Source organism: Equus asinus, chromosome 30 (genome assembly GCF_041296235.1).
Source record: "Equus asinus isolate D_3611 breed Donkey chromosome 30, EquAss-T2T_v2, whole genome shotgun sequence".
Lineage (NCBI taxonomy): Eukaryota > Metazoa > Chordata > Mammalia > Perissodactyla > Equidae > Equus > Equus asinus.
This window is the reverse complement of record NC_091819.1, coordinates 25,399,602-25,426,648: the sequence shown is the minus strand read 5'-3', so window position 1 is coordinate 25,426,648 and position 27,047 is coordinate 25,399,602. Positions and strand designations below refer to the sequence as shown.

The window sequence follows — 27,047 nt, the reverse complement described above, 5'->3', positions numbered from 1 at the left end:
TTTCTGTCTTTCACAGCATCCCTCTAAGGAATGTCATGGCTGGATATGGAGTGGTCTGTCTTAGCTTCGTTTAATAGGCATGTCAAATAAAAATGGCAAGTAATAGGATATATTGGAATATATGAGGAAGCCATTTTGGTGTAAACCTAATTCGGCCTGACCTTGTCTTTCCAAAAGGGCCTGACCGAGGCCGTTGAGCATGCATTGTATATCTGCTTTAGAGATTCCCTATGGCAAGAGCAAAAGGCCCTTGAGATAAAGGTGCAACTTCCCTCCCCCTCCCAACGTTGGCATCTCCTTAAGGATTAAGCATCTTTCCTTAGGCTAGAAACTGATTGCTGCTCTCACCTGTGACCGCCCAGCTCGAGACAATAGACTTGCCTCCTGCTACACCACGAAGATAGCAGACCCACTACCTGCTGTGTCCATCAAGTGCTGTGCCAACAGGGCAATCTTGTGACTATTGTGGGAGGGACATTTCAATCATATGTAAAGCACCCTCTTTGGGGGTATATAACCATTCTGTACACCTCATTTCTTTGGTGCCCTTTCTTCCTTCGGGAAGAAAGGCCCCGGGCCATGGTCCTCAGATTTCAGCTCAGAATAAACTCACCGAAATTTTCATTTACAGATTGGTTATGGATTATTTTCATTGACAGGCAGAAGAAAGAAAGAAGGATATAGAGAGGCCAAGAAACTTTTCTCCGTCCATTCAACAACTGTTTCACAGCATCTGCTCTGTGCAGGTCACTGTTCTAGCTCCCGGACCCTTGATCTATGTCACCAGTGAGTGAGGTCAGAGCTTAAGACTCCTGCCGGCCATTTTCTGGAGCAGTGCCCCTCTGAGCTTGTGGGACTTCAGGGGTTATTGAAATGTCTGCCTTTTTATAGGTGTCTGACACCTCCCAGGTTGAGGAAAGAGAATTTTACCAGAGTGTGACAGACCTGAGGACTCTGCTCTCAGATGCGGTGCCCCAGCCATCAGACTGTAAAGCTGCCAAGCTTTCCTTGCAAAGGCTTCCTTCCAGCCATTCTCCTGGACTCAGGATAATTGGGACTTTTTTCTGGGGGTCCATTGCTTGTTCCTTGCTGACTTCTCTGGTTGAGACTTCCCACAAAGGTGAAAAGCTGGCACAGTGGCTTTTATCTTAAGCAAGGCCATCGATGGTACAGTAACTGCTTTCAGATGCTGCCCGTGTGGCCCAGATTCAGGATTGTGACCCAGAGGTGAAAGGCTATGTATTCCATTACAACTCGGAGCCATTCAGCCTCCAGTCTCCAGTGAGTTTCTGTGGAGAAGGAAGGACAGAGTGACTTAGACACTAGATTGCAGCGAGAAATAAGAATGGCAAAGTCCAAGAGTGGGGCTTCCATTTCTAGAGATGTTTTTGTAAAAGGCATTACCTGTGTTAATGTTCATACAAAAATACCAATGCTGTAATCTGAGGATGCTGGAATATAGGCTGCATATGGCTAAAACCTAGGTCTATTATATGTGAACACGTATAGTGGATATCTATGAGTTACAGAGTACCAGGTTCAGATCCAGTTTTCTTTTCCTGCTCTAGTTTTGACAAAGGATAAAACCTTAGTTACATAGTTTAGCTCCACCAAAAATGGGTGCAGGTCTGAAACAGGAATCGTAAAAGGTTAAAAGTCACTTCCTTTCCAGATCTGGGGGCCCAGTGTTGTTCAGCCTCGTTCAGTTTGGGTGGCCAGAGGGTCAGCTGTGCTGTGAGCATGGTTATGTTGGATGACTCAGCTGAAGTGGTGACATGAACTCAGAGGCCTTAGACGGGGAAGGTGGGAGAAGGACAGTGAGGGGGAGGCGGGGCTCCTGTTTATTCGGAGGGACCAGGCAGCTCGCCCTACAAATGCCAGTCAAGGGCGACTTTCTATCAGCTGAAATCCTTTGAGATTCTGTCAAATAAAGATTTGTGGGGGGAAAAAAAAAAAGGCAGGTACAAAAAAATGAGAAGATCTAATTTTGTGGCAAGGTGTAGAAAGTCCCCCAGTCCAGCCATGCTTTAAAAATAGCAACAAGGCCATAATCCGAGTTCCAAGGTCTCTTTTATTGTGTTAATGTCTCCTCAAAAGCTTCCTTCTGTTGTTCCATTTCTAATTGTTTTCTCCTCTTGTCTCAAGTGGAGTTGAAAGGGAAGAGCAGCAAGCGTGGAAACGCTGCTTTATGGAAAGTGGTGACATTTTATTCTGAGAAATTTTACCTCAGTGTTTATTCCCTGGGAGACACGGGCATTATTTTTCAAAGGATATTTCTTGGGGAAGAAATAGTTTCAGATCTATGAAGGTTGTAGTAGAATTTTCTAGTAAGTAGAAAGTCATATTCTGTGGAAGGGGACCAGAGAGGTTCAGGAAAGATGGATCCTTTGGATCCCTCATGGGATTTTATTTTCTTCTCTTTCTGCATCCCAGCTGGCATCTGGGTAGCCCCCTCATTTCCCTGTGTGGTTGCTGTAGCTGGGCCTGCCCCCAGGGGCCAAAAGCCCTGGGCCTGGTGTAGTCTGCCACTTCCCCTGTTAATGCTCTGATTAAGCTGCACACCCCGGCTAGCGAGCCTGGCAGCTGAAGGCATAAAAGGCACTGAAGGTTCTGACAGGTGTGGTGTCATAGGCCATATGCTAGCCACTCTCCTAAGACGCCAGACAGGCATGGGAATCAACTTCAGCCCTTTCATGCCCAGTAGAAGGGCTTCACGGACACCTGGTGGGTCACTTCCTCCTTTTAACTGGGCCTTCAGCTGCAGTGGAAGGACTATGGCAGACAGGATGGGCTGACAGGTGACGGGTCCTCTGAATTTCAGATAATTCTTGCTGCGACTTTCGTAGGTAATGTTTCCTCCTGGATAGAACCGAGTATGAAGCGTTTAACACTCTTGGTTACTTTTGTGAATAGGTGGTTTGCAGAGAGCACTGCAGTAGCCTCTGCAGGCCATTTGTGATCACTTTTGCAGAGACACACAGGAGTGTGGCCATTCCCCCACCTTTTTTGTTTTTTTGGTGAGGAAGATTGGCCCTGAACTCACATCTGTGCCGATCTTCCTCTATTTTGTATGTGGGATGCCATCACAACATGGCTTGATGAGTGGTGAGTAGGTCTCTGCCCTACATCCAAACCTGTGAACCTGAGGCCGCCAGACTGGATTGTGCAAACTCAACCATTACACCACCGGCCAGCCCCTCATTCTGCTATTTTTAAAAGAAAGACAATCCTGTCTCTATTGATCCCTAATTCCCTCCAAGATCACACTATCTCTTAATAAGACTAGTGCCAAGTTACCCTATTTAGAGCTTTTTTGGAGAGTGGACTGTGGAGGGTCAAACTTATGAAGAACCTGGGCTATTGTGGGTGCATTTCAGCACGACCGTGCAAAGGGCTGACGCTGATAAATGGTGCATCTGAGCAGCTAGCAGAGAACATTGCAGAGGGCGATTGGGCGGTTTCCCGGAGTCCTTGGCCTCCCTGGGAATGCGGTCTTTGTGGAGCCATTGTTTCCCTCACTCTCCGTGAAATGAAGGGGTAGGATTCATTGCCTTTTGGTTTAGATTTTACTTGTCTTGCTGTGTTTGTTTCCCCCTTGCCTTCTGGTGATGGATGATGGCAATTGCAGTTTGGGCCTGTTTCTGATTCGTCAAGTGACCCTTCCAATGAGACTAAGAGGGAAACGCTCTCCAGAACCCCCGGAACCCTGGTTTGTCCTATGGCGAGTTTAATGGCCTCAGGTCCTGTGTTTTCCGCTGAGAAAAGGAAGGACTTGGTGTGGGGTATTACAGCTTTTTGTTTAGAGAGAAGGTGGAAGGGATACATTAGGAGTTGGTAGGGGGATGGCTCCCACCCAGGAAGGAGAAGCCTGTGTGGAGAGGGGGCCGGTGTGCAGCAAGGAGCCCTCTGTGGTGGCATCGGCCAGGCACTTTCTGAAGTTTCTGGGCAGAGAATATTTTGTCCCTCAGGAGAGCACCCCATGGAGGCTGGGTCTCACCACCCCTGCTCTGTTATGGGAGAAAGGCCTGCACATCAGAAGGATTCCTAAGCCTTGAGCTATTTATTCAAGTGATTCTAGAACATTCAGGAAATATCTAGAGTACCTACTATGTGCCGGGCATTGCATCAGACTCAGAACTTCCAGAAGCCTCCACATAACTGCGTTTGACCTTGGAGTTGTTAACACGGGTTTGGGGCTGCATCTTAAAATGAGAGGAGCGCCGTCCTTAAGGCTTCGATTTCTGTTCAAGTGCTGTGCTCTTAGTCCTTGCAGTGATGCGGTTCTCGGGCTGTCCTTTAGTCAGCAGTCTCTTAGTGGTCTTTGTTCTGAGCTTTTTCTTTTTTAATTGTGGTAAAATGTACATAACATCAAATTTACCACCTTAACCATTTTTAAGTATACAGTGCTGTGACATTAAATACATTCACATGTTGTCAACCTTCACCACCATCCATCTCCAGAACTTTCTCATCTTCCCAAACTGAAACTCTGCGCCCCTGAAACAACTCCCCATTCTCCTATCCTGCTCTGTTATTTTGAAATGAAATAGCCTTTGAAACACTCCAGAGAGTGCTCTAAAGAGAAAGACTCAAATGATTTCATGAAGTCATTCATTCACTTATTCATTCCTCAAACATCTATTAAGCTCCTACTGTGTGCCATTCTGTGTTACATGCTACAGATTCAAAAACAAATGAGATCCAGACTTTGGTCTCAGGAGGTTTACCAACGCGTAGGGGAGACAAGATGTAAACCAACAAGTCCCCAACCTGTTACAAAGGCTGCAGGGCAAGTTGGAGGGCAGCGTGGGGGCCGTCGAGGTATGCCAGAAACACCAGGGGTGGAGCCTTGACCGGCAAGCAGATGTTTGCCTGGACAGCAGAGGGCAGGGAGGGCATTCCGGCCAGCTGCACCTGCGGGTGCAGATGCCATGCACACCTGCAGCATGGCGCATGTGAGCCATGGCCGGGGGGGCGGGTGGCAAGACAGAGCAGGGCACAAGGGGCAGGGCTTGTGGGGCTGGCCCAGGACCCACTGCATTCTAATGAATTGTAAGCAGGCACCGGATCTGTGCTCTTGGATAATCGCTGGTCGCAGCAAGGAGAAGAATGGGAGGCATGCAAGACCTGGCCGAGGCAGGCAAGAGACAATTGTGATACTTACAAAAGAATGTCTTGCCTTTGAAACATTTGGTTTCACTAGAACTCTTGTTTTCCTACGAAATATTTTGAGGATGTCAGATCCTCCCCATTTCTAAGCGTAGGAGGGACTCACGTCTCTCTCCTTGGTTTGAACATTCAGCTTTAGATGCTGGAGCTTGTAGAGAAGAGGGGCTAAGAGCGGGGATTTGTAGTCACTTGTAAAAATGTTCAAATCTGTCCATGCCGTCCGGAGTCCCGTGTTAATTTTTCCGCCTGAGGTAGGTGTGTAGTTCGTGGGCCGATGGTCACCCCGGAAATGGTGAAAGAGGAAACAGAAAGAACCAAACCACAGAAATAGTCACCCACGTGTTCATGACCAGAGCAGCACTTGGGGTCCTTCTGGAGACACGGAGCAGATTCTTGTTCTCTGTTGTGGGTGAGATGGAGCGGGGGTCGTCTGCCCTCCCCTCCCCTATCCCAGCCTGTCAGACACGGAGAGTCTGAGCTGCAGCAGTTACCATGGGGGGAGGAATTTGCCAGAGCTCTCAGCGACCCTTGTGTATTAGTTTCTTCTCTTTATCTCTTACACAAATTCAAGCCCTTTTTCCCTTGAAATCACTTTTATGCTGTTTAACCTCTTTACCCTGATTTCCGCCTCCTTTCTTGCTCCTTTTAGAGGTGTTTCTCTCTAATGGGTCACCTGGAGGGGGTGGCCGGCTCCGGCTCTGTGAGGGGCAGTTAGCGCCCCCCTGAGCAGGCGGGCCTCTCTGTGGCTGGCGGCCGGGTGCAAGGATGGATCGCGCCTGATTCCTTTCATTTGAAAGAAGGTTATCGATTAGCACGGATGCCAATTTACTGCCCCGGCTCTTGCCAACCCCTCTTGATCTCATTATAGCGTAAATTTTCAAGATTGTATCACATTAGCTCATAAGAATTCAGGAGAGAAAAATGGAGTAGTAAAGTAAAAATAAAAAAGTCACAAGAAAATGAATCTTCTTTTCACTATATTATAACTCAGGTAAAAATAAACATGGCTCCTGCTGGCTGTGTTCTGAAAGGAACTGAAGTGTGTGTGTGTGGAGGTGGTTGGTCATAAGGCATAGGAACACCTGGCTACAGATTTTAAAGTTTTTAAATTTTTGGTCTCTTCTTTTGATTCCTTTTGGGATTGGTTATCTTGGGAAATCATGATTTTAGGGACAAGATGAGACTGTTGGGTGTAATTGCTATGGCAAGATCCTTCTAGTCTCAGCTTTGTGAGACAGACAAGGGAGCGAGGGACCCTGAGGTGGGAGAGGAGGAGATGCTGGCCACCGGGGACTGGCTCATGCTGGTTTTTAGGCAGACAGTTTGTGTATGGGCCAAACTCTAGGACAGGTAGGAATGTGAGATCATTCTTTTTTGTTTTTCTGAATAGCTTCATTGAGATACAGTTGACATGCTGTGAAATTCACCTGTTTTAAATGTACAGTTCAGTAGGTTTTCATATATTCCAGAATTTTGCAGGCATATCACCGTCTAATTTTAGAACCTTTTTCTCACTCCAAAAAGAAATGTTGTGCCTATTATCAGTCACTCTTACTTCCTCCCCAGGCCCCAGCCATAGGAAACCAGTGAACTACTTTATATTTCTGTAGATTTGCCTGTTCTGGACATTTCATATACATGGAATCATACAATGTGTGGTCTTTTGTGACTGGCTTCTTTCGAGCACAGTGTTTCAAGGTTCACCATGTTGGAGCGTGCATCAGAACTTCATTCCTTTGTATTGCCAGATAGTATCCCATTGTGTGGATATACCTATGTTATATATCCACTGGGCAATTGATAGATATGTGGGTTATTTCCAGTTTTTTGCTATTATGCAAAGTGCTGTTATGAACATTTGTGTGTCCATCTTTGTGTGGACATGTTTTCTTTTCTTGGGGTAGATACCTTAGGAGTGAACTTGCTAGTTCTTATGGTAACTTTGTGTTTAACATTTTGAGAAACTTCCAAACTGTTTTCCAAAGTGGCTGCACCACGTACATGCCCACCAGCAACCGATGAGGATTCCTTTCTCCACATGCTTGCTAATAGTTGTTGTTTGTGTTTTTGATTCTAGTGGGTGTGAAGTATTATCGCATTGTGGTTTGATTTGCATTTCACTGATGACTAAGGAGGTTGAGCATCTTTTCATGTGCTTATTGACCATTCATATATTTCCTTTGGAGAAACGTCTAATCAAATCTTTTGTCCATTTTTTAATTGGGCTTTTGTTGTTGTTGTTACTGGGTTGTAAGAGTCCTGTGTATACTCTGGATATAAGTGCCTTATCAGATATATGATTGGCCAATATTTTCTCCTGATCTGAGTTACCTTTTCACTTTCTTGATGATGTTGTTTGAAACACAAAAGTTTTATTTTTGAAGTTCAATTGATCAATTTTTCTTTCATTGCTGTGCTTTCGGTGTCATATCTAAGAAATCATCGTCTAACCCAAAGTTAAGAGGTTTTATTCCCATGTGTTCTACTAAAAGTTTTATTGTCTTAGCTCCAACATTTAGGTCTATGATCTATTTTGAATTAAGATCATTCACTTGTACTACAGTGAAAAATTTCCCCAGACTCATTCATGTTTCAACAAGATAGGTTGAGAATGACCATTGTGGATTTTCCTTTCTGCTCTTTATTTTTTAACAAAGCATACATAGTGGCCATCACATGCTGGAGAGAGTCAAGATGGCAGAGACTGACGTGAGAGTTGGAGCATGAACAGGCAGGGACTAGAGATCCTGCCAGAATCTCTAGGCCATCTTCGGAGAGGTGGGAGAATTGGCACAGAGCAACTTGCAGGCAGGAGACGGACTCCAGGACCTTGGCACTAAGCAGAAGAGTGCTTGACCTCTTGACCAGCATCAGAGGTGACAAAGCAAACAAGCCATCAGAGGGAGGCCTGGTGTCATGTCACAACTGAGTCATTGTGGCACCAGGGCAGTCTGCCAAGCGAGCTGTCAGAAGGGCAGACAGTGATCAAGTTTTTTGCTGGGGTGCTGTCATGTGGTTATTTGATAAAATTATCTCTCCATTCTGCTTTCAGTGGGTTGTTTTTACACCGTACCCCTCACCCTCATGAAAAGGCACAGAAGCATTCTTAAGCACACCTCTGGTTTTCCTCCCAAGTTCCCCAAGGATCAGATATAACTGTTGGGGAAGTAGGGGGAAGTGAGATGCTGGGCTTGTTTTTACCAAAAACCAAGACTAGTGACACAAGATAGAAGTCAGTAGATGCACTGACCTCATAGGATGGTCCCTCTTGAGGCAGGAATCGCAAAAGCAAATTGAGTGGTAACCTGTCAAGACGGGCTTTAATGTTCTGTAGCTGGGGCTGCAGGCCAGATCTCAAAACCCTTTGGGCATATTGCCAGAAATAGCTGAACTCTGCAGCAAATTGAGTGATAACGGAGAGTGACGTTGGGGCGGCCTTAGGCACTGATCTTGGTGTTTGTACACATACGCCCATCAGCATCTCCACACACAAGTCACACTGGGCGCACATACTGTCTGGGGATGCTGGTTCATGTTTATTGTTCTTCCATCTGCCATTTGACTTTAAAATCTTGGGGGAAAGTATTGAAAATCAAACGTACTCATCTCTGCTGCATAAAAATAAGAAAAAGAGCCAATATTTAAAACTCTGAGTTTAGGCAACGCATGAAATATGGAGCATCAGCTCTCATCACAGAATGATTTGTCCCAGGTTTGCCTTCAGAGAGCACTTTCTCCTTGGTGTAGCTGAAGTGGACGTTGTATGTGGAGGTGCACCTGCACCTTTCATCTCCAGGGAGCAGAGGCTGTGTAAGGAGGGGCGGATGGTTTTATAAATGTAGCTGCTGGGTTTCTTCTTCCTAAACCCAAGAGGATTGATATAAATTTATTACTGCTGCAGCAGAGAGAGATGTGTTATTGAACATAACTCTTGTTTGACCTGAAAAAAGTCTGTCCAGAGCACTTATTTAAACATTTCTCTGGGTATTCCCATCCCAGTACAATGGGAAACCATATGATTCTAGATTGGAATCCAAGACACTCAAATCCATGGTTAATTTTCAGAGCCAAATTTTTTGCTTTTCTTCTCTGGGATTATGATAATCATCCAATTCAAATTCAGTTCAACCCATATTTTTGAGAGCTTGCTGTGTGCTAAGGCAGTGGAGATACTTAATAAAACGTGGTTCCAGGCTTCAAGAAGAGTATAATGAGGGGAGAGTCTGGACAAAGTCCAGAGATATGAGTTGTGTTGGGACTGAGTGAATCTAAACATCCTTTCTTACGTTGTCTCATTACTCAGAAAGTCAGCTTTGTTCTCAATTAACGAGCACTGTGGTCTCTTTTCTCTTTGCAAAGCCTGAGGCGTGGCACATTGCAAGTCTTGATGTCACCAGAATGAGCAGTCATCTGGTAGTTTAATGACCAACATCAAGAATTCCGTTTGCCACCATTTACTTATATTTCTAATGTTTATATTTTCTCAAAAGGGGCCCCCCCTCCCTCGTGTGCTAGTTTTCTAAATAACAATAACAATGACAAAATTCCCCTGTCAGCAAGTCACAGACTGAGTTGGGTTCTGGAGATGCTGGCAGCATCCTCTGAGAGTTGTGGGAAAGCTGCTTCAGCAAAGAATGGACCCTGCTGCCTTAACCTTGGGTTAAATGTCATCCCACTAGCACCTTATTGAATTTCTTCATTTTCTGCTTTATTTGGGTGCAACTAAAACCAGCTAAACAGCCTTAGTATGTTATCCCTGGGGATAAAACAGGCTCACCAGGTCTATGAGGTAAAAGGAATTTCAATAACTTTGTTGTTGACAGGAGTGGTTTTTAGAGAGTGACCCTGAAAGGCGGTAGGAGTCGGGGGTGGGAGGTCACAAGGTCAGGAGTTAGAACACCTGGGGGTTCTTGTGCCACTTTCTGCTCTGAGAGCCGTGTGGTGAGTAACTTACCTCCAATTTGGTCTTCTGTCAAGTAGAAGATTTAATACCTGCTTATCTTTTAGACAAGAATCAAATGAGATAGCGGAAGTATCTACTAAATTAAAGTGACATCATTATTATTATCATCACCAAAGAACTATGATAGTGTTGCACAAAAGGTCCAGTACTTTTCTAAGCATTTAATTCTCCAGAATAAAAAGTAATAAGACCTGTGGATAACTGGTGGTTTAGCTAATGAAGAGGAGTGTTTCTATGGTCACTTGCTTTTGACCAGCCTGAGAGGCAGTAAAAGAGATGATTCAGGTTCCTGTCTTGACCAAATGCTCAGCACATCCAGTGAGCTGTAGGAGAATGTGGATTGGAAGGCTCTTGGCATTTCAGTTTTGTAAGTAGGAATGTTAGGAGGTGATGAGATGGTAACTCGGTTTTCATTGCTTACAAGATAACATAAAACAGTTATTAGAACACTTTTTAGTCACATGATAGGGTAAGTTGGTTAAGGGCCTTGAAGAACAGGCAGAGGATGTGGAGTTAATTTATGTTCTTGAGCTCAAGAAAGATATAATGAAAACTGTAATTGAGGGTTACTTTTCTGATCTGGGAGAAATTCAAGTTTGAACGATGAGAATCTGAATGATGATGACAAACATTGAAACAGGAATCAAGGGGCAGATTTTGACACTGTAGAACAGGTGTGGCTGGTGAGCTGGGTGAGTGGGTGGGAAGTGAGGCCACTACAGGAATAAGCAAAACTCACCTCTCTTTCTGATAGCCTCTATTTTTTCCAGGATCATGTTTTTTTTTTTTTTTTTAAAAGATTTTATTTTTTCCTTTTTCTCCACAAAGCCCCCCGGTACATAGTTGTGTATTCTTCGTTGTGGGTTCTTCTAGTTGTGGCATGTGGGACGCTGCCTCAGCATGGTCTGATGAGCAGTGCCATGTCCGCGCCCAGGATTCGAACTAACGAAACACTGGGCCGCCTGCATGGAGCGCGCGAACTTAACCACTCGGCCACGGGGCCAGCCCCACCAGGATCATGTTTTTATACTGTCATGTTTGGGTTTGATTTAATAGCTCAATTTAGGAGAGACATTTTAACATTCCTTTTATGATTGCAAGCTAACAACAAGCTAAATTTTTAGAAACTAGCTCCCAAGTAAATTCTACTTACAAAAGTGTTTAAATTTAAAAATTGTGAGCTGTTGTGCATTGCTGGTGGGAATGTCAAATGGTGCAGCCACTATGCAAAATGGTATGACTGTTCTTCAAAAATTAACATAGAATTACCATATGATCCAGCAATTCCACTTCTGGATATGTATCCAAAAGAATTGAAAGGAGGGACTCAAACACATATTTGTACACCTGTGATCATAGCAGCATTATTCACTATAGGCAAAGATGAAAGCAACCCAAGTGTCCATTGATGGATGAATGGATAAACTATATATATATATATATATATATATATATATATATATATATAATTCAGCCTTAAAAAGGAAGACATTTCTGAAATGTTTCAACATGGGTGAACCTTGAGGACATTTTGCTAGGTAAAATAAGCCAGTCACAAAGGGAGAGACATTGTATGATTCCACTTACGTGAGGTACTTAGAGCAGTCAAACTCAGAGGCAGAAAGTAGAGTGGTGGTTGCCAGGGACTGGGAGGAAGGAAATGGAGAGTTAGTGTTTAATGAGCACAGAGTTTCAGTTTGTGAGGATGAATAAGTTCTGGAGAGGAATGGTGCTGGAGGTAGCACAACAGTGTGAATGTACTTGATGCCACTGAACTGTACATTTAAAAATGGTTAAAATCGTAAAATTTATGTTATGTATATTTTACCACAATAAAAAAGTTGTGAACTGTTATGTTGCATTGGTGATTTTTTTTCTTTCAAGTCCTGGAAAATATAGATGGTAAAATTCTCTTCTTATGGTATTTCAGTTCTAGGAAGTTAACTGTGGTTGTTCTTTTCTTTTCAATGTCATTTGCTCTAAGAAAACAAAAGATATTGATGTTTCCTAGGCCAAGCACAGCTTGTTAACATTTCCATAACAAAACAGCAAACAGGAATTTAAAGTTTATCTCATTCTGTTATATTGTTAAGCCACAAAGAAGCAACGTTTATATCAGGTTTTATTTATTTATAAATACGTACATACATACATACTGCATTGAATTCACCACCAATAGTCTAGTTTTTATCCATCACTGTACATATGTACCCCTTTTGCCTTTTGCCATCTCTCCAGCCCCTTCCCCTCTGGTAACTGCCAACCTGTTCCCCATACCTAAGTGTTTGTTTATCTTCCACTTCACTTAGCATAATACTGTCAAAGTTCATCCACGTTGTTGCAAATGGCACTATTTCCTCTTTTTTATGGCTGAGTAGTATTCCATTGTATATATATACCACAGTTTCTTTATCCATTCATCTGTTGATGGGCACTTGGGTCGCTTCCAAGTCTTGGTTATTGTGAATAATGCTGCACAATTGCACTGTGTTTAAATGTATGTTTGGGGTGCACTTAGGGTTTTGTGGCCGTAAGGCTGTGGAACTATTCTGATTCTAGATGTCTACAGAGAGTTTTCTTTCCCAAGGAGCTCCTAAATTGAAGGTGAACCTCAGCCCTCCTGTGTGATGCCCTGGAATTTAGGACTTTGTGTCTTCTCTTTGCAGCCAGGAAGAGGATCATCCTTTCTAGAGTTGCAAGAGCGTGAAGGAATGGTGACAGGCAGTCTGAGGGAACACTCCACAGAGGGCCTCACCAGCTGCTCAGATTGCTAGGACTCACTTGTCAGGAACCCTTCCTCTCTTGTGCCAGGCATTATCAGAACCAAGTCACTGGGTTGGGAATCTGTCCATTTAAGACTGTCTTCTGGATCTTTTGCTTGGAATTTCTTGGTGTGTGGTCTGGATTCTGAATCGGGATGCAGGGCAGCAGCCTCTCAGCTGCCCATTGGCACATCCCATAATCAGTCCCAGGCACCGTGGCTATACTGGAAACAGTCTCTCATGTCCCTTCTGCTGAATTTGAAAACACCAGTTCCTAATTCCTGTGCCAGGATCCATTTTCCTTTTATATGTAAGATGTCTTTTCCTGTAAGTTTCCCCAAATTTTTTTTACATTTTTTCCAGACATCACTAAAACTCTAGAGCTTTGTAAAGCGTTCTTTGATTTGAGGAAGTGACCATTTCCCCTAGTTTCATGATGCCTCTGTCTCCCTATGAAAGATAAGTACCAAATATGTATAAATATAAACAATTGTTTGTTTGTGATCCTGGCTTTTCCTGTGATAAGATGCCAGCAAGATTTGGGAAGAAAGTTGGGAAGAGGCTACCTTCCAACTTGGAAACTAGTTAAATCAACACCTAATAGAGGATGTTATCCATGTGTAGAAAACCTTCCAACAAACCCATCCTAAGAAATAATTGATCAGGGATTAGTTTCACCTCCAGGATGTGCTCTCTGGAAGGTACCACTCTATCATTACTGTGAGGAGAAATTTGTCATCAACTCAATTGTTTTATAATATGTGGCCATGACTTGGCGGTGCTATGGCTACCAAGGAAAAGGAGAATCAGGTGATATTTGTCAGTGTGCCTTAAAAACTTCCGAGGTGAGGGTACTTGAACATTGGCTATATGAATAAAATTTTCCCCAGAAGTGGGGCAGGTGCCCAGCTGCCATGTCCCAGTATGGCTTACCTCTTGTTTTTGGCTGTGGTCCTTCTTGATCTATTGGGCATCTTTTTGATGGGTTGGGCATCTCTTCTAATTATAATTAGTCAGAGCCTAGGTCACACCATGTTAAGCGTTTTGACTGATCACTCCTGCTGGAGGTACAATTCACCAGCCTTTTTAAGAACTTCTAACTCTTTATACCAAGATTAAATAAAACACCGTTGATTAATTTTTTATTGTGATAAAATATACATAGTATAAAATTTAACCTTTTTAACCATCTTTAAGTGTACGGCTAAGCGACATCCACAATGCTGTGAATCCCCACCGTCTCCAAAACTTTTTCATCGTCCCAAACTGAAGCTCTGCGCTCTTAAACAGTGACTGCCCATCCCCCTGCCTCTCATCCCCTGGTAACCGTCTGTCTCTGTGGATTTGCCTGTTCTAGGTATTTCACATAAGTGGAATCATACAATATTTGTCCTTTTGAAAACACTATTAATTAATTTTACAAAATGACTATTAACCTAATCACCTTAATAATTATTCTTAAGATTCTGTTAAATTGTGAGCTTATTGTTGTCCTCAAAATAAAATTAAAATACTATATACTAAAATAAGTTCTAAATAGATTAGAGAATTAACTGTAAGAAAAAAATTAAAAATATAGAAAAAATAGGTGATTAATCAATGGATGGAGAAGTTTCTAAGCTTAAAAGAAGGGAAAGCTGCACCTTAAACATACACAATGTTATATGTCAAACATATTTTTTAAAAAACACAGAAAGACAAAAAAAAGAATGGAAGATATCAGAAAAGAAAAATGGGCACAGGTTTGACTACATAAAAATTAAACCCTGTATATCAGAAAACATCTGGACATTTGATAAATAAATATCAATCTGCAGAGGATATAAAAAATTACAACAAAGTGTAATATCCTTAGTATATAATTTTTTATACAAATTGTTGATGTAAACAGTAAGAGCCTAATAGATAGATGGACAAAATTTATGACCAGACTTTGCAAACGGGGAAACACAAATGGCTAACAAATATAAGAGAAATTGTTCAACCTCCATAGTAATGAAATAAATGCAAATTAAAACAACATTGAGATACTTTGATCCACTTTAGCAATGATTTTTTAAAAATGTGGTATTCTTTCATATACAAAGGATAAATTAATGAATTATTTTGGAAAGCAGTATAATGAGCTGTAAAATTAGTCTTACCCTTTGACCTAGTAGTTTCACTTCTAAGAATCTATCTTAAGGCAATAATCATAACTACAAAGATTAATACACAAAGTTCCTAAAACATTACTTATGATTATAAGGAATCGAAAAGAAGCTATACGTTTAGCATTAGGCAGATGGTTAAAAAAATTATGATCAGTTAATCTGATCAAATACCAAGTGGTTATTTAAAATGTTTATAAAAAGTTTCCAGTGTTTCAGGGAAAATGATGTAATTAATGTTCACGATATAATTAATGCTAAGTGAACAAAAAGCAGGATGTGACATTGCATGTGGGGTATGTCCTGGTCTAGACAATTACAAACTACACAGGAAAAACAAGTGATTGAATGTTTGCTGAAACACTAACAGAGAGCAATATGGACGACTGCTAATCTCCAGTCACCTGCGTTTTCTAAATTTTTCACAAGGGGCATATATTATGTTTAAAATATTTAAAATTTTGGTTCTTTGTAAAAATCTGATTCTCACATAACCTTTTTCAGGAATTTCTCTATTGTATAAACCATCCTATGAGAAGTTACACAGTTTTCAAACTGTACGTCTTGCCAAATGATCATCTATGCTGATGGTTTTTCAAAAGAATACGATCTTCCAGAAGAGGGGGAGAACGTGTTGATTTCAGTCCCTGCACAGCCTGCAGTCACTCCTCCCTTCTGGGGAAGGGGAGGGAAACGATAGGCGAGCAGGCATGAGTCTATGGACGGTTCCCTCCAGAATGTGAGAGTGGCTGGGAGTGCACTGTGTTCTCTACGCCCACACTCAGGGACGATGTGCTCTATTTCCACTGGTTTTGTAAAGAGGAGAGTTTATGCTTAAATTTTCAAATCACTTTTTTTCTAAATTCCGTCTTCAAACCCACATTCAAACCCAGGTCACCTGACTCTGGAGTCTCTCCACCACGTGCCAAGTTCATTGAGAATTTACATGCTTTGTGGAGCAATCAGCTCGGGCATAGATAGGCCAAGGCTGGCGTCCGATGAAGCAGCTGGCGAATCAGCGGCAGAGAGATTTGGAACAGAGATGCAGCTGTGCTCCTTCATCATCTGAGGAACTGCGCTCTGTGAAGCTAGGAATTACATCTGCACTGGAAAGTTTCTTCTTGCTTTTAAGTGAGCATTTATGAGTTTTCCTTGGATTTTTGAGAAGAATACCCAAATAATACTAATGCAGTTGTTAAAGCATTCCATGCCACATGCTGGGTAACTTGATTTTTGCGGGAAGAGGGATATGGTAGTTCCTTCTGTATAAAGTTTTGATCTCCCCTTCTCGCCTCGTTTCTGCCTCAGTTTAGCTTTGGAGAAGGCCTCATTCCTCATCATTGTGGCAAATGCATTTTTAAAATTCACCCCTTGTTTCAGAATTGATTTGGAGTTTCATTTTGCACAGATCGCTTGATGCAGGAGACACTTATGGAAAGGGAGGCCATCTCTGAGCACTTTGCATGGATTTGAATCATGTAAACTTCGGAAAAATAGTGACACTGTGAACTCAGTGTAGCGAAACAACAGAATATTTTGTTTTTCGCGTTTGAATCTGACATTTTAGCCTAAGAGTGTTAACAAGGTTTAATTGACTCAGATGAAAAACAGTGGCCTGGGTACTTGTATAGCTGGGAAAATAAAGATGCCTGTAATCAAGTGTTGGTGTTTTCTTGAAGAGCCAAAATCTGCCTGTAGTAGAAATATCGGCAATTTCCTCACTCTGTGGTGCGTGTGTGTTGGGAGAAGGTTGTAGTTTTTAATACTTTTTTGACTACAGTTATTATATAGTCCAAACATAATATATATAAGGCTCTAAGGCATTTAGCATATGGGGAAACTTTAAGAAGGGACTAATTATTAAAGGCAATTGCTTCGGAGGCCTCCATAATTGTTGCTTTTTATGGGTTCCGCTAGGATGTTACGTAGGAACCACTGTGACCTGGGAGGCTTGTTTACAGGCCACCTTCAAAAAGGCACCACGGCGTTCCTGTATAGTTGCATTTGTCTGTCTCCCTAAGTTTCCTTTCTCCCCCCACAATCTGGGCAGAGAATCCATTGCATATCACTTTTACTCCAGTGGACAAAGCTTGTGCCAGCAGTGCCTTCACATTGGGCCTGCCTGTGTTTTCCTACTGCTTATTTGGTTCCCAGTTTGTCGAATCTTCCTCTTTCTGAGGTGGGAATAACCTTATTCTTTCGCTTCGCCTCTGTTTTACGATTGTGTAGACGGGGGGTGTGTTGCGTGATGAACAGCCTTGTTCCCACCTGATGCTCGGGGATGCCCTGGGTGGGTTCCAGTCTTTGAGCTGCACGTTGCTTGAATTTCTTAGGAGAAATGGGTCACATGGATAGGAACCTGTGATTTTTTTAGGATTGGATACCTGCATTTCCACTGAAGTCCTTGCCTTTGATCTTCTCAGGCAGATCTTTGCCCATTGGGCTCCTCTTCGATGCTCACAGAAGCAGGCAGGCCGGTAGAGCATCCTGGGGAAGAGTCATAGGCTTGTTGCGCTCCTTTGTGGGAAACTGGGGGGACTGGAGCCCTTGCCTGGGACCCGAGGTCATCTTCTAGGTCCTTCAAGATGTCTTTCTGTGGAAGGAGGATTCTGGAACGATTTGCTTCTAGTGTTCTTATGTCAGGTTTTAAGACCTTATGTAATACATAGGGTTACATATAGGACACAAGGATTAGATGCTGTCCCTATGGCAAGACCCCATTTAACAAAACCGCTGTTCTCCTGGCCAATGAGATTTAAAATAGAATGATCTTTTTGTCTCCACTCCAGCAGCTACTCTGTTACGAATCTTGTACTTTCCCACTTTGCAGTGATCAGGGTGTCAGGACCCGCCTGGTACCCCAGCCTTCTACTTGGTCTCTCTAAGTGTGTTTTCTTTCCGTTCCTAATGGTTGTAAATACAACATTCACTCTGTTTTAAAGTACGTTTTCAGGCATAGCTCTTATAATATCACTGATCTGCTCAAAAACCTGCACTGGCTCTCCACTGAGTGGTAAAGTTACTGTAGACTCCTTAGACCTCCAACTCTGCTACCCACCTTCCCAAGGTCTGTCCCCTACATGTGTGCTGTGCTGTAAGCCAGTCGTTTTAAACTTCTGCTTGCTCCAGAATTACTTGGAAGATTTATTAAAGCAGAGATTGCTGGGCCTCGCGCCCAGAGCAGGTCTAGGGGTGGGCCTGAGAACTTGCATTTCTAACAGGTTCCCAGGTGATGCTTGGGAACTGCTCTAGCCAAATTAGCCAGTGGTAGTCTAACAGACTTCAAAATTCTCCGTGACTTTCTTTTTAGAGCCTTTTCCTTCACCTTGAATACTCTCCTTGGCTCGTTCTGCCCATCAAATACTCCATGTCCAGCAGAGCTTTTCCCAATGCCACCCTTTTAAGAAAGTGACTGCCAATCCCTCCAAATGACTCTGAGCACGCCCTCCTTTCCCTGGCCACTTTCCTGTGACCTCTTTCATCAGAGCTGCCATGTGCTGTAGTTATTTATTTTCCATCTTGTTTCCCCCTTCTTGATGGTAAACTCATGGAGAGGAACAAAATATGACTCCACTGTTTGGTGGAAAAACAATTTTTGAGATAAGAAACCCTGCTTCTCGTCGATTCTGTTCTGCATTTAAAAATTCTGGCAAGTGAGACTTAAAGGGCGGGGATATCTTATTCCTAGTGGACTCCTCTGCAGCACCTGCCTAATTCCTTGCCCATAGTAGGCCCATAATAAATATTTGTTGAATGAATAACAAGCTTAAATACTCAAGATGTTGCAGGCCTGAGAAACAAGGAGGAAACTCTGCATAGCCTTCTTGCTTCTGTGCCTGTAATCCTCTTACAAACTGTGGGCCTTCCAGGAGAACACTTATTATTTTTAATGAACTGGTGTGTGGCAGAGTTTAAACCTATTTATTATCCTTCAACACTTAGCCTTGAATGGTAACCATGAGCGGGGAAGATCTGAGGAGGGGCGGGGCGCGCTTCATCCCCAGGTCGTTACTTTTCCAGCGGAGAGCTCTTTGAAGAGGGCAGTGAAGACTCATCTTTTATCTTAGCTCGGTATAATTATAACCACCTTGTTTTCCAAACACACACACTCTTCCGAAGTTGCTGATGGACAGTGGTGGTGGCCGTGTGCCTACCCGTTGGGAAGACTGGAGATGCAGGGACAAGCACGGGAAATGAGGTATATGTTTTTAAGGATTTATTTTCAGTATGTGATTTTAAAAATTTATAAAAGTAATCCGTGCTCATTGTAAACAATAAAAACAGTACAGAGATAGTTAGAGCCAAAAGTTAAAGTTCCCCTGGGGAAGCATATTTTTATAATTTAAAGTGATATATAGAGAGATATTGATATTTTAATGCCTTAAAAGTAAAGTAAGCGATGTTCACAATATGGAAAACAATTAGGTACAATTTTGTTATCCAGGATAGTCACCGTGTTATTTTTCTGATGTTTCCTACATTATTAGCACTCCTATACATAGCTGCATTTCGCAAGTGTGTTTCGGTTCCACATGTGAGTACTTCCCAGTGGTTTCCAGCCTCAGCCAGCATCTCTTCAGCTGCCCTTAATCAAGCTGTGGGAAGAAAAAGCCCAGGAAAGAGATCCTGTTTTGTGATTTTTCCCTCTCTCCCTCCCCTTCTTCTTTCCTTCCTTCTTCTGCAGATGCTCACTGAGTGCTTACTCCTCGCTGCCTCGCTCAGGCACTCTGCCAGGCAGCGGGGACACTGTGTGAGCAGCACAGACCCAGGCCCTGCCTTTGGGGAGGTTCACATCAGGATGGCAGAGGCAGTGCTGTCTCTGGGTCAGAGGGCCTGAGGGCAAATCCCAGATCTGGCACTTACTAAACTCTGTGCCCTCAGGCCAGTTACTTGTATCTCTGGGCCTCAATTTCCTCCTTTGCAAACTGGGAACGATAAAAATACCTAATGAAAGGTTATTGCAGGGATTAAAACAAATAACATATGTAAAATGATTAGAGCAGAGCCTTGTATTTGGTAAGTGCTCAATAAAGGCTAGTTACGTACAAGTGGTGTAAGAGCAGACAGTAAACAAATAATAATAAATAAATATGAAGTTGTAAGCAGAGATAATTCTATAAAGGAAAGATGAAGGATGCTCTGAGAGAGTATAACAGGGGTTCTAATTTAGAATGGAAGGTCAAGGAAGCATCATGAGCAGCTGGTGGTGGGAAGGAGGCTCAGGGGGTGGGGAGGAGTAAGAAGGAGGAGTATGTGAGCTGAGGCTGCGGTCCCAAGCAGGGATGGCGCATGTGGGGCCCAAGGCCACCTAGTTCACTTCATTCATGTTAGAGATGAGGAAACGAAGGCCCAGAAAGAAGATTGCTTTTCCAAGGTCACAAGGCTAGTGACATAACTAAGGCAAGACACAGATCTCCTCACTCCTAGAAAACCCTTTACCCTCAAACTTTTATCACGTTCATTCTTATCAGATGCAAATCTAAATGTCCTTAAACTTGTGCCTGTTAGGGTGGCAGGTCCTGATACCCAAACAGGGCAGAGTATTAGTGAATGTAATATACCCCCCACATGCATGCACTTGATGCTTTCCTCCCTCCCTCCTCCTCCCTCCATCCTTCCTTCCTTGAGGGGTGGTAGGGCTCAGGGGTGTACGTTGGACAGTATTGGGGAGCTGAATAGGGGGGAATTCAGGCTGCTCCTTTGTTTCCAGATTTAAGTTATCTGACCCATGTGTCTCTCTCTGTATCTGTCATTCTATTCATCTATCCATCCACCTATCTATCCATCTACTTGTTCGTTCATTTATTCATGCAATCCACAAATATTTTTTGAAGGGCAGCTATGAGTCAAGCATTTGTACAAGTTATTTTTGGTAGTCAACCAAACAAACCCAGTTTCTTCCCTCATATAGTTTACAGTCTACCAGTAATAAAATCAACAGCAAAATATCATGTGACTACACTTGGTATTGCCATCAGTGTGCTGTGGGATTCAAAAAAGGATGTGAGATGGTCCTAAGCCCCACGAGGAATGTGCAGTCCTGTTGCTCCCACCAGGCTGTTTCTTTACTGGCTTATTTATTTTTAATTTCCGAGATAAGGGCAGTGATAGTCCCAAATCTCATTTCTCTCCTGAACCTCGTGTTCACAGATGCTCAGTGAAGGACTGGAGACTATTGCAGAAGCACATGGCGTTCAGTGAGGAACAGAATTTCATGAACCGTTTTTTTATTTCCCTTCTGGTCTCTTGAGTCTGGTTGATCTTGTCTAGAGCCCTGATAATCTCCGAGACAAAATATTTAAATCTTCTGCAGCTCTAGGGACTTTGAGGAAGGAATATTGTGGCTGAAATCCTAAATATTTTGGAATATAATTAATGCAAGTGTTACATAGCAGATGCTGTTCAGCACAATCTCTATCCCAAGAGAATGTGTCAATATCTTTGTATATGGAAATGTACATATAGACTCAAATTTTTCCAGCCTCCTAATTCTGTATTACTTTCCTGTTTGGGGCTACCCCCTACTTTCCTCCTCCAGTCCCTAGTTACCTTAGTATACATTTTTCTCTTTGCTTTCAGAAAAGGATGAAAAATTGTCACTGTGAATGACTGCCAGAGGCTTAAATTGTTACTGTGATCTCTTCCAGGGGAACTTGCTTTTTCATAGAAATCCAAGCTTTAATCCTAAGGAATGCCTCTCTAATTGTTGAATTTCAGACGTGGGCAGGGCTGATTTTGGGGTAATAGGATTTCCCAAGCATTTTTGAACTCAGAATGTGTATGTATAGGCGTAATACTGGCCACATTGGTGAGGCTGTTGTGCTGGGCATTTTTCAAATAGGGTGAAGGCCGTTGTGCTGTTGCCTCCTTATTTAAGAAACATATTTCTTTGAGGCATTCAGTTGATGCCTCTTTATTCTTATTTTATGGGAAAAGTAACAGAGATTTAAAAACGTTTATGAATCCCACGCCCTGTGCCCAGTATGGTCCCTATGCCCACCCTGAGAAGAAGGCACTGTTACTTTCATCTTACACAGGAGGCAGCTCGAGGTTGCAGCAGTGAAGGGACGTGCTCAGGGCCACATGGCTGAGACTTGGGGTTGAGCTTGAGACCTGCGCTCTTGGGTCTGGGTCACCTGCCTGAGTGAGGCAGTCTCAATGCCACCACTGCCTTACCTCCTGGTTTTCAAGACATTACCAGTTCAACATGCAAATAGGCCAGGTCAGTTCCATTTGAAATAGCACAGCAGTTATAATGTAGATAACATGCCTGAAATAAAATAATCCTGACAACAGAGCAAGCACAGTTACCTGCCTTAGGATTTGTTAGCAGAGAGGATGCAGAGCTCTTTTTAATGCCAGTAAGGGGTTGTCACCAGGCTCTGAATTCTTGGTGTCTTCAGATTCATCCCATTCACCTTTTGACCTTCAGCCCTGCCCATGGTTTCTCCCGTGACCACCGGAATTCTGAGTTCAGAAAGCTTATGGGCCACCTGGATAATTGCACCTTTATAGCTTGTAAGACAACCACCTAGAGGCAGAGGATAACTACAATAAATGACTTGTAATTCTAGGTCTCAGATCTTTGCTTGAACATAAAACCACTTTCCACTTCCTTAGATTCACAAGCTGAAGAAATCAAAGCTAAACATGACCAGAAGTCATTATCTGCTATTTAAAGCATGTTCGTAAGTGGAAACAAGCCTCCTTTCTAGGGGCGAGGCGGGTAAGGGGAGCCATTTCTGATTTTGCCATGCTTCTGCAGGGATCTGTTTAATAGGGGCAACTTTTTACCCCCAGCTACTTCTCACCACAGGGTTACGACTGTTCCTGAGGACGCAGCTTGGTTTCTGCTGCAGGGAGGAGCCTCGTGTTTCCTCTTGGGGTTGTACAGTTGCTCTTGTTTACGTTGTTGCTGTTTTATAAGTCTGGCTAGATCTTGAAAGGCAGGAGGCCTGTTGGTCTGTGTTATGCTGGCCTTGGGGCATTAGAATTGCTGAGCAGGCCATATGTACTCAATTATCCCATTTTGAATGACTTGTCCTTTGTACCACATCTCCCCCCAGGCCCTTCCGCGCAGGCCACCTCTCTGTTGTTACGCACATTCAGTAAGACCTGGAAACTGTTGTTGGCAGGGAAAGCCCAAATTTATATCACTGGTCCTTCACAACACTGCCCACCATCGTCACTGCAGAACGCAACTTCTTGTACACCTCTACCTTAAATAAATTTGCTCTAAGAAAATGATTGAAGCGTACATTTACACTGGAGTACACAGCCTATAGGATTTAGTGGGAAGAGCATGGGCTTTGAAATCTCGCAGGTCTAGGTCCAAATCCGAATCTAGCTGTCTGACTTTGGAAAAGTTACTTAACTTTTCTTTTTTGTTAAATCAATCTTATTTTAATTTTTTTAGAGAGAGCTGTTTTTTTTTTTTTTTTTTAAAGATTGGCACCTGAGCTAACATCTGTTGCCAATCATTTTTTTTTTCCTTTGTCTTCTCCCCAAAGCCCCCCAGTACATAGTTGTATATTCTAGTTTAGATCTCTCTGGTTGTGCTGTGTGGGATGCCACTTCAACATGGCCTGATGAGTGGTGCCATATCCGTGCCCAGGATCTGAACTGGTGAAACCCTGGGCCATCGAAGCGGAGCGTGCGAGCTTAACCACTCGACCACGGGACCAGTCCCTCCTTAACTTTTCTGAACCTCAATTTCTCCATTTGAAAGTGGGTTGAAGTTACAAGGAAGCTGATTTTGGTGCCATAAAAGATGGGCAAAATGGTAGTTGCTCCGTGTGTGGACTGCCGTGAAGATGGTTTCTGACATGGTAGATGTTTAATACATATAGTTTATTTTCCCCTCCCCCTAGTTTCCTCATAGATTTTCACCTAGCAAACATTTATTGATCATCCCGTGGTGTTTCAAGGTGTGTATCTTTGATTTTTAACTGGGAAAATGCCCGTTAGGTTTTCAAGCTGTCACAACAGACCATGGGGCTGATACTTATGGTTGTGTATAGAATGTGTTACTGGGACTCCCAATTACCACGCAACTAGCATTTGTCCACTTTGAAAGATTTTAAAGATTTTCTTCCCTGTATTTCATAGTGAATCGGGAAGTGGACTCTTTATGTCAAGTCTGCAGTTCGGTGATGCGCCTCCTCCCGCCTGCCTCCTGGAGGTGCAGCGTGAAGGCGCCTTTCCCAGAGGGTCCAGCTCCCTCTCCGTCCTGACTGTCGGGCATCCCATGTCTTGGCGTCTCTGCTCGTGTCATTTATTCCTGTGAATCTGAAGATGTGCTGAATGTTTTGTAGCCATATCCACATTCCAGTGGCTAGAGCCCAAAAGAAGCAGAGGAGGGTTGGTGCTTCCAACGTGAACGTAGGTGGTAAAAGAGCTTCCAGATAAAGCTTTCATGGGAACTGATGTCAACCAGAGCTTCTTGAATGTACTTAAGAACTGGGTCCAATTCCCCAGAGGAGTATAAATCCCCAAGCTGTTTATGCCAACGCACGAATAGCTTACAGGGAGCCAGTAATTAGCTTACATCTTTACACAGGGATGTTTTAGGTTTATTTCATATATCCTTTTGCTGCCGTTGTCACGCCAGGCTCGGGTGGTGGTGAAGCAGGGCAATAGTGGGTGGGGACATGGACAGGGATCTCCTGAGGGGTCTGGAAGATGTATTAGGCCTAGGAAGAAGGAACAGAAAAAACCACACAGGAGCTTAATGGATGAAAATAATTCACATGTGAAATATTCCAGCTCGAGCACTATGTATAAATACTATTTGGAACATCACCCTAATCTGAAATCGTCGTGAAATGCATCTCATGTGCTGTAGGGATCTCTTAGATTCCTCCTACGGCTCTGTCTCAACCTCAAAGCAATAACTTCCCTTAAAATTTTAGGTTTTTAGCTTTATCTTGTATAGGGCTTTATTTTGTGAGATATTTCTTAAGTGCTCATTAGCAGCCCTGATTGGGGCTGTAAAAGGGAGTTGATTTCTTTGCTTAGCATCCTCTGTAAAGTCAGGCCCCTAGAGTACCTTCCAGCACAGAATCTCCTTAATACATTGGATTTTCTGCCTGCCAGCATGCCAGATTCTATTAAAAGGACCATCACTATGGTTTATTGTTTTTGTAAATGCAGTGTATTCTAAGCAGACTATGCCAGAATTGTTTGTATAATTCATAGTGGTATTACCACTAAGGTGTGGGAAAGTACTCTAATTCCTGTTCCTATAGGATAAAACAGCGGAGGCACAGAAATAATCCTGCCTTATTGAATCTTCTCATAAGAATGTAGGGAAAATAGTGGTCAAAGTACACAATAATAATAACAATAATACGCTCAAACAGCATCACCAATGACCAGAAGAGTGATGTGGTTGCAAACTGCGTTTCCACAATCATTGCACAACTGCTGCCTTCAACTGGGAAAGCAAAACAGCCAGTTGACATTGTGGGTGTACCAGCCCCCCAGTCTTCCCGTGACACCAGTTCCAGGATGGCTCTACCACAGGCTCTCATTCTGGGCAGCGGAACAGAGCAGCCTTCCCAAGGAGACTTCGCTGTGCTCAGAGGCCCGGGCGGGGCGTCCAGAGTTCTTCTTCACTGAGTCCTGCTGTGGGCTCTCTCATACCTGTTCGGACTCAGTGTCCTGAAGGATCAGGAGCCCCTTCTTGTTCTCCAGCTCCCTGTAAAGGCGGAAGGTGTAACTTGGGGAACATCTTTTGCTCATATGGGAGAAATGAGGTTATTGGGTCCAGAAACGGAATGTGAAGCCTGGAAACTTCATTGTACCTACACCTAGCGTGGTCCCACTTTTCCTATCTGTTTGCACCTGTCCTAGGCACCCCCCATTATCTTTGCACAAAACATAATGCATTTCATGCGGTATGTCTTAAATTGGTTTTCCTGGTGAGTGGTGAAGAGGAGTGGGAATAGAAGACAATTGTTAAATCAATAATGTGTTTTTTTCATGCGATAACGTGTTCTTGATGTTAAAGGAACAACTTGAGGCTGTGGTGTAGCCTAAGGCACAGTTGTACATCTCCATGGAGGCAGTTATTGATCTCAAGAATTAACCTCAATGGCTGCCTCAAGGAATAAGGCGCACCTCTATGGAAGGCGGCGGAGAGAGTCCTGGAGGGTGTGTCTGGACACAGGACTGCGATGCTGCCGTGTACTGCAGCTGTGCGGATGTGTCGTGCCTCAGGTCAGGCGCATTCCCATGAACCCTCTGACCGCAGGCCACTTCTGCTCCCTCTTGCTTGCTCTTTAAAAATTAAATATCTTAAATTAGTTTATAAAAAGTTATACAGTAGTCTCCCCTTAGCCGTGGTTTTGCTTTCTCTGGTTTCAGTTACCCGTGGTCAACCGCGGTCCAAAAATATTAAATGGAAAATTCCAGAAATAAACAATTTTTCAGTTCTAAATTGCATGCTGTTCTGTCTGGTGTGATGACATCTCTCGCTGTCTGGCTCTGTCCTGCCTGGGACGTGAATTATCCCTTTGTCCAGTGTACGCTACCCACCTGTTAGTTACCTAGTAGCCCTCTCGGTTATCAGATTGACTGTCGTGGTGTTGCAGTGCTTGTGTTCAGGTAGCCCTTATTTTACTTAATAATGGCCCCAAAACTCAAGAGTAGTAATGCTGGCAATTTGGATATGCCAAAGAGAAGCTGTAAAGTGCTTCCTTTAAGTGAAAAAGTGAAAGTTCTCGACTTAATAAGGAAAGAAAAAAAATTGTAGCTGAGGTGGCTAAGATCTATGGTGAGAATGAATTTGTATCTGTGAAATTGTGGAGAGGGAAAAAGAAATTCATGCTAGTTTTACTGTCGCACCTCAACTATGTACATATAGGAAAAAACATTCAGGGTTTGGTACTATCCATGGTTTCAGGCATCCATTGGGCGTCTTGGAACATATCTTTTGCAGATAAGGGGGACTACTGTATTTTTAAATAGGAAATTGAAATATCTTTCTGTTTATAAAAGTGA

General features: G+C 43.1%; 1 protein-coding gene across 2 annotated transcripts in view; it reads left to right on the top strand.

Annotated features, from left to right (window-relative positions):
- The window catches only part of KIF26B (kinesin family member 26B), a 436,898-nt gene that overhangs the window by 18,540 nt on the left and 391,311 nt on the right, over positions 1-27,047 (top strand). The window lies entirely within an intron of this gene.